Source organism: Lissotriton helveticus, chromosome 2_1, assembly GCF_964261635.1.
Source record: "Lissotriton helveticus chromosome 2_1, aLisHel1.1, whole genome shotgun sequence".
Lineage (NCBI taxonomy): Eukaryota > Metazoa > Chordata > Amphibia > Caudata > Salamandridae > Lissotriton > Lissotriton helveticus.
In genome coordinates, this window is record NC_136059.1 from 640,242,339 (window position 1) to 640,255,292 (window position 12,954).

Below are 12,954 nucleotides of genomic sequence, written 5' to 3' on the forward strand. Positions count from 1 at the left end.
GGGAAAATGAAATGTCAAGCCCATTTTATGATTCATAAATTCCTAATTCTGTATTTGAAAAGAAAAGTATCTTCAAAGCTCTGGCAAGATATAAGTTCAAAGAGACAAAAGAAGCCATTTATGCAGGAAAATTGCTACTTCTGTGCAGATATAAAAAGAAAATGTTGCTTTACTGGTACATTATATTTCAGTATGGAAATATTTTTGCTAACTTATTGAGTTATAATGTTCACCAACTTTGTCAAACAATTAGGAATATCAGCAGAGAGGAGTAAGCAGAAGGAATTGATTTAGGTAAAGTTGAAGAGTTGTAAGTTAGCTGTAAAAAAAATTCAATGCATCCTAGTACAAAGTCAAATATTTTGGAAAATGAAACTATGCTGACCTGGACAACAGTGAAAAGAAGACTGATATCACAATCCTCTTCCAGGCACTAATCCTAAATATATCTTGGTGGATAGCACTGCAGACAGACAGCTTAGATGTCTACTTAAAATAAAATAAACCTTCCAATGAGCTCTACTTGGATGGAGCATATCAAAACTTGTTATAACACACATGTTAATATAACCCATTCCTGGTCCTAAACTTAATGACCTCGGAAGAATGGAAGGCTGGGTCTCACCCTTATAGGGGACTGGGCTCTGCTCTGCATATTTTCTGAATTTTTTAACTAATCACTAATAATGAATAATATACTATTTATGTAACACATAATATGAAAAAGTGATGTATGGAATGCATCTCATGCCACCTTAGTGTGGGCTCACAGATATACAAATCTGTTTGGACTCTGCTTCAATTGGAACAGTCTAGCCCAAACTGCCAGGCCAGGTTCTCCTGAAACACAAACAACCATGGATCAGGGCCAAGGTTAATGCGCATCTGGCCAGATCCAAACTGAGGTGGTATGGTGGGAAAAGAAATTATGGGTTGGCATGCAACTGTGAGCGATTGCCAGTAGTTACACATATTGCAAGCATTCCTCTCATCACTTTGTGTGTGTTTGACACAAAATTGACAGCCCTCACTGCAAGCAGGTGTCTGGAACAGTAGATCTCTTTGAAGATTGGCACAGGTGCAGTGAGGTGCCTAACAGAGTTTTCAAGACTGGTGGCATCCAAGACCTGGCCTCAGTAGCTTGACATGCTCAGGTGTCACCCATTGGCAAAGAACTTCAGCTTCACCTGGAGGCAGTGTGCATATTGTAGAAACTTCATCGGTCAGACACTAGATGATGAGCCATTATCCATTGTGTTTTAGGGGTAAAGTGACAGTAAAACCTGTCTTTTAGTAATCCAGGTCCACATTTTTCCTGATCCTTTTTGGACCAACAGGTATTGGAGAGCCTTCAGACCCACTACCAAAGCATGTTAGTGTCTCTTACTTCATTATTAGGAACTCGCACCATGGTGCAAAGAAGTTAGCAGGGGATTGCAATTCAATTTTCTCCTTTTGTATTGATTTATATATTTCAGGGAAGGAATTCTGCCCAATCCTTGATGTCAAGTGTGTGTGCCACACTTGACGCTACAAACAATACTACAAACCATTCAAGATGGACAAAGAATAGTGCCTTTTGGAGAACATAGCACTAGATCTTGAGATACATATTTTCATATTTCTTCTCAATTCTTTTGTAGGATTAGGAGTATGATTTGTAGGGGAAGGCATGCACAACTAAAGGTCCTTTTTGTTTGGCTTAAACACTTCACCGTATTTTTTTACAAAATGTTCATCTTTATTTGAATGGGTAAAACACTCATTAGGGATTCTCCTTTGATTGCAACCGATAGTGATGGTTGGGTATTGTGCCCTCACTTTCTGAAGCAGAGCAAGACCCTCAAGAGTGACTGCATTTTAACAAATACGCCTGCTATATTGATCATCCGGAAAACTTTAAAACTGATTTCTAAACAACATTTGAAATTTATGGGATCATTAATTAAAAAGTTCTTTTAGAAGACCTTTCATCCAGCAGGCATGGCCTTGGCAATCTCAATACATTTGGATGCTTTAATATTTATTTCAGAGGGCCCATCCTGTAGTGGTCTCAGTTACCAGGGGACTCCGCAGCTTGTGTGTTCTTAGTCCACTGACAAAATCTGGATCTGTACCTTCAAGTCCCATTAGCCTCTGAATTCTCTGATGTACAAACTGGTCATTATTGTATCACTGACAGCAGAGCAATCAATTTTTTTCTGAGGTCCGTGTATGAATAGATCATTTATTCAAAGTGTTTTCTTTGAATTCTGGGAACAGTTGTCTTAGTTATCGTATTATAAAATCAGACGCAATCCATAAATCATGCCATCCGCTTGCTCTCACACAAGACATCATGATTGACATCACAGGTGGCATTATTGATGATATCCCTTATGACATCAACACTAACCTCACTACTTTTTAGTTTTTAGGTCTCGGCTAAAGACGCGCGGAAGCGCGTCTCCGCCGAGATCTTATGTCACCGAGCGTGCTTCCCAGGAGACAGTCCCGGCCGCGCGCATCCTTCGAGGCGATTTGTAACTGGAACGCGCGCTGTGGCCAGGCGCTGTCTCCTGGGAAGCGCAAGCACCACACACGCATGCGCATACACACACACACAAGCGCCCATGCACGCACGCACATACATACATACAGACACCACCCCTGACACATACACACACAAGTGCACCCAGGCCCCCCCCCGCCCCCCGCCCCCCGCCGTCACCGTCGCACACATACATACACATACACACGAGCATACACACACACACACAAGTGCACCAATCCCGCTCCAGCCTTTTGGAACTTACCTTACCTCAGCACGCGGCGCCCAAACTCCTGCTGGCGCGGCCCAGGGGCTCTACACCGCTCACAGGAGCCCCGGGCCGCGAGACGCAACACGCAACGACTCCGCCTGCCTCCTCTTCCGGTCTGAACGTGGCCCCGCCCCCGTCACAGGCGACCGTGCCTGACTTCCGGGGCGGCCGCGATACTAAGAGACTGCTGGGGACAAAGTGTGGTCTGTGGAGTTACAATGGTTGCATGCAAGGGGTGAGTGTGAAAGTGCCGACCTTATTTATGTTGGCGTCGTGCGGCGCAGCCAGCTGTAGCATTTGATTAGTGCCTAAACAATAGCGATGCGGGCCACATACATATGCCTGCAGTGGTGCACGCGCGCGAGGCCGAGGCTTTTTTTTTTTCATTTCGTAGTCGTTTTATGATTGTTGCTGAGCTGCAACCCACACTATATTGACAGATGGGCACTCCTCAGTCCAAATTGTCACAATGGCACCCGAAAAGAGACTATAACCAATAAATACAAGCAAAGATAATATGGCTGGCTTCTAATGTGCTATGGCATGATGAGAAAGCACATTAAAGTCGCCAGAAGGGGGGGGTGGGGGCGGGTAAGCCGTGGACCATAATGGCCGCATTGCATTGAAGCTCCGCTGGCTACACCAGCAAATCAGCAAATATCCCCCATTAAACATGACCGCACCATAGCAAGAACAGAACCGCCAGACATACGAATGTCGCCTCATTTCGACACTGGCTCCAAACTGCTGATCGCCACATGGAAGACCGCGATTCCCGACCCCGACTGCATCCTATAGCGGAGGACAGGCCCGAGGACTGGACACGACTTGAGGGAGGAACTGTGGTGTGGTAAATGTGCTGGGAGCGTGGCGATGCCTTCTGCCCCCTCCTCAGTATATGCAGATCTCAGGCAGGCGGTGCAGTGATCCGTTTGATCGTTAGCCCGCAGTTAACATGTGCGCCACCTCGCTGTGCACGGCTCCGCGTGGATAGTGCCCGCGCGAGCTCACCGAGCGTGATCCAGTCGATTGGCTGAGGTCCCTGAGGGAGATAAGTGGGGTAAGATGTTACTGGAGCCTAGGTGCCTCCCCCACCCTTGATGATTCGACACCTCAGCGGCCTGTGCATTCACCAGCAACGGGCCCCTCCAGGATTACAAACCTGCCGTTGGGACTGCCGCCTCCATTGTAGACAGGCAAAAACACCTGAAACACTGCACCAGCACTGGTCTCTATTAGCGCACAGACTCCAGGCACAGCAGCTACAATACATAGCAGGCTACATATTCAGTACCGCTAGCCCAACATCAAAAAGAGTGCCAGCCTGGCTGCGCCCATCCTTGGTGTGTCTCTGAGGCTGCTTTGGGCCACACAATCATCCTGGACCCCTTCTGTTTCTAGAAGCCGCTGCGCTCTCCCCTGTGATTGAGCCACCCCAGTCTACAGGCAGTAAAACGCCAAATCCGCCACACCATTCCCTGGGCGCATGCATAAAAAGTCGCTCTACACCAGTGACCCGACCCAGCTGCTGACCCTGGCCCACATTCTTCAGCGCACGAGCGGCATGGGCCGCAGAGACCCGAAACAGAGGACTGTTGAGTGCAGAGTGCTGTGTGCTGTTGAGTGCAGCGTGCTGTGTGCTGTTGAGTGCAGAGTGCTGTTGAGTGCAGAGTGCTGAGTGCTGTTGAGTGCAGAGTGCTGTATGCTATGTGCTGGTGAGTGCTGTGTGGTGTTGGGGGCAGAGTGCTGTTGGGGGCTGAGTGCTGTTGAGTGCAGAGGGCCATATATCGTCTGTTGAGTGCAGAGTGCTGTTGAGGGCAGAGTGCTGTTGAGGGCAGAGGGCAGTTGAGGGCAGTGGCAGTTGAGTGCCATTGAGTGCTGTTGAGTGCTGAGTGCTGTTGAGTGCTGTGTGCTGTTGAGTGCTGTGTGCTGTGTGCTGGTGAGTGCTGTGTGCTGGTGAGTGCTGTGTACTGTTGAGGGCAGAGTGCTGTTGGGGGCAGAGTGCTGTTGGGGCAGAGTGCTGTTGGGGGCAGAGTGCTGTTGGGGGCAGAGTGCTGTGTGCTGTTGAGTGCAGAGTGCTATTGAGTGCAGAGGGCAGTTGAGGGCAGTTGAGTGCTGTTGAGTGCAGAGTGCTGTGTGCTGCGTGCTGGTGAGTGCTGTGTGCTGGTGAGTGCTGTGTGCTGTTGGGGGCAGAGTGCTGTTGGGGGCAGAGTGCTGTTGAGGGCAGAGTGCTGTTGAGTGCAGAGTGCAGATTGCTGTTGAGTGCAGAATGCTGTTGAGTGCAGAGTGCTGTTGAGTGCAGAGTGTTGTTGAGTGCTGTTGAGGGCAGAGTGCTGTTGAGGGCAGAGTGCTGTTGAGGGCAGAGTGCTGTGTGCTGTTGAGTGCAGTGTGCTGTGGAGGGCTGTGTGCTGTTGAGGGCTGTGTGCTGTTGAAGGCTGTGTGCTGTTGAGGGCAGAGTGCCGTTGAGGGCAGAGTGCCGTTGAGGGCAGAGTGCCGTTGAGGGCAGAGTGTTGAGTGCAGAGTGACTGTTCCAGAGAGAGCAGGGTATGCTTGTGCGCTTACACGGTACACTGACACACAGGAGCTAAAACAAAGAACAGCTGAACACATGTCTTGTTACACAAGGTTCCAAAACACAAAGGTAGGTTACACTATGCTTAATTCCACAAAACTCACGCTATATACGGCTGAAAAATAGCACAAGGCGAGGATAATGAAATTCAACAGTACTGCGAAAGCATGGCTTACATTACAAACAAAGTCTTGCACTTGCCCATTGTAAATGACAATGCCATTTATTTAACGATTAAGCTATTGGCAATGTAAATGACAATGCCATTTATTTATGATTTAAAGAAAAAAAAAAAAGAAATGTCATGAGCAATGTCAATAGCTCTACCTTTAATGATGCCGAGACCATTGCATTGTAAATGCTTGTTGTGTTAATAGTGGGGTTTTTACAAGAAGTCCTGATTTATGGCTTTTAAGCCCCAGTGTTTTAAAGAATTAGTTCTATTTTTTATTTGCAAACAATTTCTTCCTTCTTTATTCTGCAATTTATTGTTTGTTTGTGTATTTGTACAAGTACCAGAATGTTTCTTGTGTTTTCATATGCATCTCGTGAAGTGTAGACTTATTTATTTATTTTCATTTTTCGGTTTCATAATATATGTGTTTTCTTTTTGCTGATTTGCATTTAGCATTTTATGTTGTCTTTGATTGTACTCTGTTTTTTGTTCTGTATCTCTATTTAATTTGTTCTGTACTTTTAACTGTCATTTTTTCAATGAATCTCATTTATTTCATCATTCACTTAAATGCCAGGCCCTGCTGTACACAGCCTTTTTTCTGCTTGGCTTGGACGAAAGCCCTGCCAGAGGATAGAAACTATGCCCAATCCACTGCACACGGCAAGAGACCAATTAGCAGGCTTTGGGCACAGGGCCAGGCCAGTTTTAAAGTCTTGTGCCCAACTCTCTACAGGTAGCCACCTCCTTTTGTACACTGCCTTGGGCCCAATCCAATCTGCTTCTATCTCCCTGGTTTTTTGTTCCCTAATTTTCTTTGCTAGGTGCAGTGATTATCATCTGTGATGCCAGTGTTGATGCCGTAAATATTTTCATCAGTGTTGTCACTTGTGATGTCATTAATGATATCTTGTGTGTCAGCACCAAGGAATAAAACAAGTTGCTTTGTGTCACTGGAACCGAGCTGCGCCTGGCTCTTTAGCATGACTAGGGCAAAACCAATCCTGGTTTTCTTGTGTTCCAGTTCTTGGAGAAACTGGTTTGGGCTGGAATGTTCCTATCGGAGCAGGGTTCAGGCTAATTTTGGATGTAGCTGGTTCCCAACTGAGGTGACATGGTGTGCAAATGTAATGATGAATTGGGATGCGGCCCGAGTGATTACCAGTGGCTGAGATTAATTCAAGCATTCCATCATAACAGTTTTGTATACTTTTTGAAAATGAAAGGAAGAGGAATCCCAAAGAGGTGAGTACATATTCTACAATCATCACATATGCTATCCCTTCTAGAGGTCGACTGCCAGAAGACATTTTACAAGAGAAGCAAGAAGCCATTGATCCTTGTTTTCAGTCTGTGGGAATGAATTGTTTATTTTGTGGAATGGTCTGTAGTGAGCAAAATCATGATATTCAATTCAAGAAAATGAATTCATCACTGGCTGCCACTCTCGACAACCTTTGACTTGGTCATGCAATCTTCCCACTACAGGTAGCCACCCCCAGAAATGGATTGGCTAAGCTTGCCATGAGTTCACTGTATCTAGACATGGACCTTGTCATGGATTTGATGTACCATTTTTAGTGTCCCAAAGGGTCAGCAAGGGACAGTGGTACATTTCTCAGTGCAGTATCCCGCCTCCATCTAATTTTGTTATATACACAGAGGGCCCTTTGAGGATCTTACTACTAATATTATGTTGTGGCTAGCCTGCTCTAGTATGGCCCTTTAAGTTTTGGTTTTGTTAGGGTGATTTGTATAGTACACTAATCATTCAAGAAGGTATGCAGGCACTTTAAAATGTGTGTGGTCCCCAAGGTGCTTATAAAAAGCGCAATGCAGTGTGATGTGGGAGCAGGGTGGCAGGTTGAGTATGAGTCTTGCGCCAGTGTTTTAGATGGTCTGGAGTCTGTGTAGGAGTTGTTTGGAAGCGTGGGGAGTGTTGCCTTAGGTCAGCCTGCCGGTGATGAGTGCTTGTGTGATGGTCTGCCTGGTGTTCTGAGGCAATGATCATTTGAAGATCTTTTGCAGTATGCATAAGACGCGGAAGCAGGAGATGCACACTGCATTAACATAAGCTGTCATGTTGAGCTTGTCGTCTACGATGATCCCTAGATTTCTTGCATAGTATGTGGGAGTGGGTGTTTGGCCTATCGATAATGTCTACTAGGTGGAGTCCCATCATCTTGTTGCCAAAAACCATTACTTCTGTCTTGCTGGAGATGATCTTCAGGCAGTTGGTTTGCTTCCAATCTGCTACCGTGGTCATTCATTTGGTGAAGTTGGCTCTGGTGGTGATGGTCTTGTCTGTTAGGGAGATAATAGGTTGGGTGTCGTTGGCGTAGAAGACAGTGATGTCTTGTGATCGTATGATGTTGGTGAGCAGTGTCATGTATATGATGAAAAGCGTGGGCCTGAAGGCCGATCGCTGTATGATTCTTATATCAGTTTCTTGGTCTCTGATGTGAAGGTTGGCAGCCTGACCCTTTGGGTTCTTCCCCATGAAGAAGGATCAGAACCCTTTGGAAGTGGATCCTTGTATGCCAAGATCATAGAGTCTTTGATGAGGGTGATATGGGCAGCAGTTTTGAAAGCCCTGGAGAGGTGGAGCAAGATGAGGGCTGGTGCTGTGTTTCTTTCATAATCCTGATTGAGCATTGTCTAGAAGGTGGGGAATTCCGAGGTGGATTGTGAATTGCATGTAGGTGACCTTCTCAATCACATGAGGGAGATTTTGATGATGTGGATCAGGATGGTTATGTTCCCATGTTGAAAATGTGGTGGGGGCATGGATCCGTTGTGGCCCTCAAGTAGATGGTCTGTTTGATTGCTGCTCTGTCAGTCCTGTTACACACGCACACACATATATATAAATATATATTTGAAGATAAGTTGTAGTTAGGGTAACCAAAATATTTATTTGGATGCAAACCAAACAAACTACACAAACACTGTAGATTCTAAAATTATGGTTATAACTTACAGTTATAATTTGCACACCATCCAAAATGTAATATAAAATGCTCACCTCAGTGGACAGTGTTTTGAACTTGCAAGGTTAAATGAACTATAATTCACCTCTCTACCATGCACTTTGTTCTCATAAATTATATAATTTGAGATGTTATGAGTCATGTAATGAATTCTATAAGTTAGTATGCTAAGGGTGATGTAATATGAACAGTTATGAGCAAGGAATGGGGAAGACGCGAGTGGCCAATCTTCGTTAAGGTAGCCAACCCCACAGTGCACAGGGTCTTTGGTTAAGCATGGTGGCGGTTTGGCCACAGGTCATGGCCACAGGCCAGGCCCTGTGTGCCAGCACAATCAGGTAGGCAAGCCCCACTACACTGTTAGACGTGACACGCTGAGGTGGTAGCCCCTAAACATTTGCCATCTCCCCCCCCCTATTTTGCTAAATTCACTCTTATTGACTTTAGAACTTTACCACTGATAACCAGCCGCAACCTGTGCAGGTATGAGTAGTGGGGCCGGTGGGGGGAATTTCGGCAGACGACGATGAGGGAACATACTGGCAGATGCATCAAGCAAAATACCTCCCGGTAAAATTGCGAATCGGTAAAACAGGCCGTTACCGAACGCAAAACCTGGAAATGCAATGCATCACCCCAAACCCTTAAAAAAGAAAGAATCGCTAAATTCCTCCCATGGTAAAATACTGAATCGCAAAATAACGAATCGGTAATACCGAGAAAGAAACCAGCCTCCGGAAATACCGAATCGCTAATAAAGAATCGCAACGAAATGCATCAAAACTCCCAAATACCGATAAAGCCCAAAATTCACAAACTGGAGGTAAAGTCATTGAAAGGAAAAAAAAACAAAAAAAAAAACAACACAGGTGCAGCCAATCAGAAACCCTTCAAATATGCCTCTGGAGACCCTGTAGGTCAACCAAAAGGGCTGCCCCCTACGTGCTTGTTAGGAGGAGGAGAATCAACGCTCTTGCACAGCGCAGGAGGATGATCCAGGACAAAGTCTTCACGGTGCGCATCACATTGCTGGGCTAGACAGAGGAATTGGTCTACGACAAGTACAGGCTGAACAGGGCCATGATCTTGCGCCTCATTGCCGACCTTCAACCACTACTGCAGCACCAGACCCGTAGGACCAACGCCATCCCAGCCCATGTCCAGGTCCTATGCAGCCTGCACATTCTGGCGTCAGGAAGCTTCCAGGGGGTCATAGCAGAAGCTGGAGGTGTGTCGCAAAGTGCACTATCACGCTTCTTGCACAAATTCCTAGATGCCATGCTGACATTGATACATCACCACATGACCTCCCCCTCAACCCCACAGCAGTTGAACCGCACCAAACAGGAGTTCTACCAGGTGGCACAATTTCCCCATGTGACAGGGTGCGTGGACTGCACCCATGTCACTATCTGTCCCCCCTCAGCCAACGAATACATATACCACAACCGGAAGTCATACCATTCCATCAACGTCCAGGTCGTGTGCAATGCCAAGCACATCATAATGGACATCGTATCCCAATTTCCAGGAAGCACCCACGACGCATACAAATTCAGACACAGTGGCATCCACAGGCGTCTGATCAACGGGGAATTTGGCGAGGGACACCTACTCGGTACATACAAATGCCTCTAAATGAACACCATCCTCACATATGTAAATGTATTCATGCACCTAACCCTTTGCTCCTCTCCCTGCAGGTGACAGCGCCTACGCCTTGCGTGAATATCTCCTCACTCCCTACCTCAACCCTGCAACACCTCAGGAGCAGCGCTACAACACAGCACACATCAGCACCAGGAATGTGTTAGAGCGAACCTTTGGCATCCTCAAGAGTCGCTTCCGTATACTACACAAGACAGGAGGTGCCTTGCAGTATGACCCAGTTACCTGCTGCCGGATAATAGCAGTCTGCGCCATGCTGCACAACATTGCCACACGAAGGGGGATACCAATAGAGGTGGACGGAGAGGACGACTTACGTGCACAGCAACCCCCCCAAAACCAACAGGCACACATGCCTAATACAGCTGAGGGACAAAAGAGGCGGACATACATCACAAGACATCACTTCTGAGACAGGTATGAAAGAGCCTACACAACATGTTTATGTTTGCAATTGTTTAATGCACATGAGTACCTGTCAGGTGCATATGAATGAGACGCCAACATGACACTGAATCAGAATAACAATTGAAACATGTCCGTTGTCATCACGGGTGTATCATGTTGCAGTATAGTTGGCCCATGGTTACGTCACCATGGCCAGGGAGCCAATGAATCATGGCTATTTGCGCCTGCCCCGTACCCCCAGACTCCTGTCCTGTGACTCCGCCACATCTCCGCGATGTGTTTCTGTGGCTGTGGTGCTGCGTGTACTGCGCCTCCTCTCGCTGGCCTCCGGCACTGATATGCTGCTCACGCTTGAAGCAGCCTCACTCCCCTCCTCCCCTCCCAAACTGCTGGCACTGAAAGTCCCAGACTGCAGATGCTCCACTGCAGTGGTCACCCTCTCCAAGGACTTTGCGACATCTCCGCAATAATGACCCAAATCAACCTGCAGGGACATAGATCGGCGCGAAAGCACAGCTGTGCTGTTGCACAGCTTAGTGATGGCTCTATTGGTGGCATTAGAACGGACCATGTTCTGCCGATGCCTCCGGCGCTCGCTCTGTTGGCCTGCAATTACAGCACGTGTGAGTTCCTGCAGGCACAGTTTGATGTCTCTGTTGCCCTCAGCAACAGCTGTGGTCATCTCGCGCATTACGTCAGTCATGGTGCCAATTTTGTTTGTCAGTTTCGCAATGTTGATATTAATTGCACCCATGTGTCTCCCCTGCAGGCGCTGGACACGCAGCATCAGTGTCTCCTCCACTCCGTATCCGTATGCTGGATCATCTGTTCTCTCCACAGCTCTACCCAGGGGCCTGGCCCGCTGTCTGACTCGGACACGTGCTGCTGCTTGGGCGGTTGGAGCAACAACTGTCTGTCGTGGGACAATTTTGTCAGCTGGCCTCTGCTCTGACTCCATCACCTGCAGGGAGGGGACATTTGCCCTGCGGCTTTGTGTAGTTGACCGCAGTGGTGGTGGTGGTGTTGTCCGCGGTGGTGGTGGTGGTGGTGTTGTCCGCCGTGATGGTGGTGGCGGTGTTGTCCGCCGTGGTGGTGGTGGCGGTGTTGGTGGTAATGGTAGTGACGGTGGTGATGGTGGTGTTGTGGGATCACGTCCCTGCGGGGTCTCAACATCGGTCACCACTGGTGTCTCTGAGATGACGAGGCATCCGCTGTCATCTGAGTCAAGGTTGATGCATCTATATGTGAAACAGTGCATAGTTATTATTTTGCCATGATGTATCTGTTTTGCATACTTTCATCTACATAAAGAAGATTTTGCACTGACATATGGCCCTGTGCAGCTGGTTTCATTTCTATTACATCAGGGGTCAGACATGCTCTCTTTCATGATATGACTACAAATCCCATGATGCACCACTCTGGTGAGGGGATATGCATTAGGCACCGCTACATATGCACTGTGATTGGCCTGGGGGGATGGGCATAGGTGGACAACACGCTGCATATCTGCGCTGGCATGCATCTTACCTTCTCCTCCTGCTGCTGCGCCGGATGTGTCCAATTGAGTGACCCCACAACAGCTTCTGGCTCAATTGAAGCCTCAACGAGGTCCTCGAGGGCTGTGTTTGTAGTCACGTTGGATGTTCCCACTCCTGTGCCAGCTGCATCCCTCACCCTTTCTGCGATCCTCTCCTTTGCCCTCTTCCTGAGGTCATACCACCTTTTCTTGAAATTGTTTATGCTCCGGTGGGTGACTCCTACAGCATTGACTCTTTCTTTGATGCGCAGCCACATTTTGCGCTTCTCTGCCTCTGGCACTTTTAGGGACAGCTTCCCAAAAAGCCTGTTGTGTTTGCTGCTCACCCCCTCGATGAGCAGTTCGAGTTCCTTGTCTGAAAACTTTTGTTTTCTCTTCCTGGGCGTCTCCTTGTCCTGGGGTGCATGCTTCTCCATCCTGGTTGTCTGCTCAGTGTTTGTTTTGTGTTGTCACTGTCACAATCCTCAGCTCCTGTGCTCTGCTTCCTCCTCTGAGCTCCTCAGGGCACTGAATGAAGCATGGGCTGTGTTACTTCCTGGTTGTGATGTCATCAGCCTGCTTCCGATGCGACTTTTCTTTTTTTGCGGATTTGCTAATACCGAAATCGCAAATACCGATTCGGTATTTGCTACTTCGGTATTTGCTAACCTTTGATTTGGTGTCTCGCAAACGTGTTTGCCAGATTATTTAACGATTTTAGCGATTCGGTATTATATACCGAATCTGTTGATGCATCGCGGTATGCGACTCCTTATTAGCGATTCCTTATTTTTCGCTAATAAGAACTCTTTCACCGAATT